Source organism: Dermacentor andersoni, chromosome 1, assembly GCF_023375885.2.
Source record: "Dermacentor andersoni chromosome 1, qqDerAnde1_hic_scaffold, whole genome shotgun sequence".
In the NCBI taxonomy this organism is placed as follows: domain Eukaryota; kingdom Metazoa; phylum Arthropoda; class Arachnida; order Ixodida; family Ixodidae; genus Dermacentor; species Dermacentor andersoni.
Window position 1 is genome coordinate 354,756,773 of NC_092814.1, and position 3,742 is coordinate 354,760,514.

The 3,742-nt window shown below is 46.8% G+C and overlaps 1 long non-coding RNA gene across 1 annotated transcript; it reads right to left on the reverse strand.

The window, feature by feature from the left end:
* Positions 1-1,746: 1,746 nt before the first annotated feature.
* LOC126516406 (uncharacterized) lies at positions 1,747-3,397 on the reverse strand. The gene is made up of 2 exons (XR_011892333.1): positions 3,117-3,397; positions 1,747-2,708 (listed from the first exon to the last, which is right to left on the reverse strand). It is a non-coding gene; the product is annotated as an uncharacterized lncRNA (long non-coding RNA).
* Positions 3,398-3,742: the final 345 nt, after the last annotated feature.

The window sequence follows — 3,742 nt, forward strand, 5'->3', positions numbered from 1 at the left end:
ATTGGGCTTTCTTTAGTTGTCCTTCATGGCGTACGTCAAAGCGGGAATTTCGGATTCTTAAAGGCCAAAATGCCACGTGGTGGCTAAAAAAATGAAACTGAACGAAATGTCCCTAATTCCTCGGTATGGATTCTCTTTTAGCGCAACGTCTTGCAGCTTCGAATTGACATTAAGAAAGCAGCCTTTCCTGGGATGTTGCTCACGTTATATTTTTTCAGCCAATGAACAAACAAGCTGACAAGGCGACTATCTTAGAATGTCAAAATATATTGCTGGAGTAGTCTCTCTTCGCTTGCATTCACTGTCTCTTTTAAGCGCTAACTTGTCAATATAGCTGTCAAGAAAAGAACATTTTTTTTTTCGAGAAAGCCTATACCACTTCCCATCAAGTTTCGCCATCTTAATGAGAGTGCGCAAACGCGTTTTGAAAAGCTTCGGCTTCATAGCAGAAAAACGAACGTGAAAAAGAAGGCGAACAAGTCGGCCATGCAGCCAGCACGTGTGTCGAGAATATAGCCCCATGAACGCACGTCTGTTACGCATAATTACCGTATATACTCTACCGCACACATGTGGCTGCAGCCCCATCTTGGCAGCCCAAAATCCGGAAAAGTAAAACGTTGAAATACGTAATTCGAAGCCTGAAGAGAGCAGCGCAGCATGTGTGCATGCGTTCTGAGCACGTGGAGTGCGCGGTCTTCGGACATATTGTTAAAAACTTTGCTGTCACAATCATATCTAACGCCATGGAGGGCAGCGAGGATGACTGTATCCACGAGTGCGCTGGCGAACCGTATCGGAGCAGCGACAGTAATGGGCATTATAGACGGGCACATGCTGTGTGGCGTGCTTGCGGTAACAAATATATGCGTTATGAACGTAACAGCGCTCGCTCTATTGCTCAAAGAAATCGAGACTACACAGGACCAGAAAAATTAGACCGCAGTGGCCCTCCTCCGTGGAAGGGCCGCATGCTGTCAAGATTGCAAAAAAACAGGAAGGAAGTGCGGCTCTTACACAAGTAGAAAAGGTACATGGAAGTGCTACATGTAATCGCTCTGTAACCGGCATTTAAGCACGGAGTAGACGAAAATCTACTTTTAGGAGTCTCAATGAAGCCGCTCTTACAAATGCACGTGAATTTGGGAGCGAAAGGGTGGCATTGGTGTATAGTTACCGAAATTGTTATAATTTGCATTTATGTTAACAGTAGCATTAGTCATTGTTTGGAGCGACGCTCGGACCTCGGATGTCGCCGAGCCGCTGGCATCGGCCATTTGCCACGACGCGTGATAATAATAGATAATTAATTGAATGTTAAATACGGGCTGCAGCTGTTCATGGCTTCAGCTCATCTCGAATGGTCGGGAATTAAAAGCAGTTAACTTGTGCCCACGCGTAGAACAACACCACATCCACAGTGCCAACGTGGTGGATTGGCGCGGTGCATTGCAGAGATTGCAGTGTGAAAAGTTTCAATATATATTTCTTTGTCTTACCATTCTCGCAAGCTGCAAGGGATATAGAGAAAAAAAAAATGAACGAAGTCAAGCACACCCCCTTCAGGCACGCTGCCTTCCACAGATGGAAAGAGACAGAAAGAAGAGAGGAACACGGAAGCACTGTTGCTTATGCGGGCTGGATACGTAACTGAAGAAAATGGATGTAATAACGATAATTGTTATTTAAAAAAAGTGGGAGGAGAATAGGGGCGTGCGAACAATGTGCGATCAGACTTCAAGCAGCAATGGTTCAAAAATATGCACTCGTTCTTACTTATTTCACTTGTTCATATACAATTTGCTTGCCAATATAATTATATTACACCTGCATAAAATAGGATGAGACAATCGGTGATCTTGCATCGTGGCCCGCTTCGCTGCTGCAGCAAACGCTGGCCGTCTTGCATGCTTCAGTGGTTTAGCTGCACAATGCCGGTTTCTTTCCGCAGACAGCTGCAGTCACTATTCAAACGAAATCAAATACCCGAGTGTCGACCACCACACGCCCCGAAAAAATAAATGTACCGACATATAATCAACTCGCCTACAATAAAGGTTTTATAACGACGTGGGCGACCATAACCAGACAATGTTTTGCCAAGTCACTCTCGCATCCGAAATCACCGGCTAAGGCGTCGCTTTGAATAGCAGGCTTAGCTTGTCATCGGCGACGAAGCCGCCTGTTTCCATGCGACCAGGGCTCACGTAATGCTTGCTGGACCCCACGAAGTACACTTTCTCACCATTAATTGTAATTGTAGGATGCAATTTCTCCCAACAAACGTCCTCACACACTAACATGTCCCTTGCCTTATCAGTGGTGTGCAGGAATCGCAGTTCCAACTTCTTCTCTGACGGTAACTCGTGCGGATCTCTTGAAAAGCTTTTGTACGCAAAAAGATTGAAGTAAATAATATTAATTTCTTCATAACGTCTCAGCTCTGGAATGAGCACGTAATTGTAAGAGAAGAGCTCATTTCGGATCCTGGGTCGCGTTTCGCCTGCGGTGAAAGATGCCCAGTTCTCTATCGTGCAGCCGCACCATTCAGGAGTGTCCAATTTCGCAAGAAACTCTGGGCTGAACGCAAACTGTCGCTGATTCGAGCAGTCCTGCCTGTCGCGATTGCATTGTACCATTTCCCGGGTAGAGGGTGTTTGTTGAGTCGCACTAGGCGTTGACGTTCTGCCGGACGACACCTGGGTGATCTGCAAGGACACAAGAGCACTATTATACCAGAAGTCGTCGCGCTTTATTGCTGAATCCTGCGAAATCTGGCATTTCGACGCACTCACGACCGACTTCTGCTTGACATCTGCAGTTAAGGTGGGCTCGTTCACACAAGGAACGTGTCAGATTTCACCAAGCCAGCCATGTAGTACGTCACTTTGTCTTACTCGGATTTTGTTAGCTATCTTCCATTGAGAACTTTTGCGAACGGTGCAGTTGTCATACTCGATTTCACGAACCTGAATCGACTTGTGCCCCGTCAGCAGAGGCCCGGTCTTTTTGTTGAGCTTTCCCAGCGGTACTTTAACCTATAGGAGGCTATTGCCAACGTTATTATCCAGAGGTTACTTACGGGAACGTAACGTTATTATCCAGAGGTTACTTACGGGAACGTCGTAGTCGATGGCCCGGCCCCCAATAATTGGCAGTGCCTCAGCATAGAGCATCGTCGTCGTAGCTTCGACGGTGTGCAGCATGGAATCACCAGTCGTTGGGAAAGTGCTTCAGTGTGGCGAAAGCGGTAAACTCGGCGGCGCAACCGTCGTCCACGTTTCATCAGCGCCTATGCGCCCAAAACTTCTAAAGCACGCAGGCAAGATAACTTTAGGATAGAAAGCTTCACTCCCTCTCTCTCTCTGAACCAACGCGCCATCTGTCACAGCCAGCTAGCAATCTTTGCTTCACTGAAGGCTCTTTAAAAAGTTTGCTCTCCTTGGGGCTTATCTTGTCCCGCAACGATAATCGTCATCTATTTGCCGGCATTTGCTTAACACTGCGCGCCCGATACTTCTAGGTCACGAACGGCATGCGCGTTATGAGCGTGACATAGCATTCTCGACAAGAGGGCAGCGAGCGCAGAATTTTCAAGAAAGGGAACGCAAGCAAGGTAGATGACAATTATCGTGGTGGGATAACATACGCCCCAAAGGGTGCAAAACTTTTTTAAGGGTGAACAAAGTAGCCAAAAACTTTTGAAGCGCCGCCGACACAATCTTCCGTGCTACATTTCTAG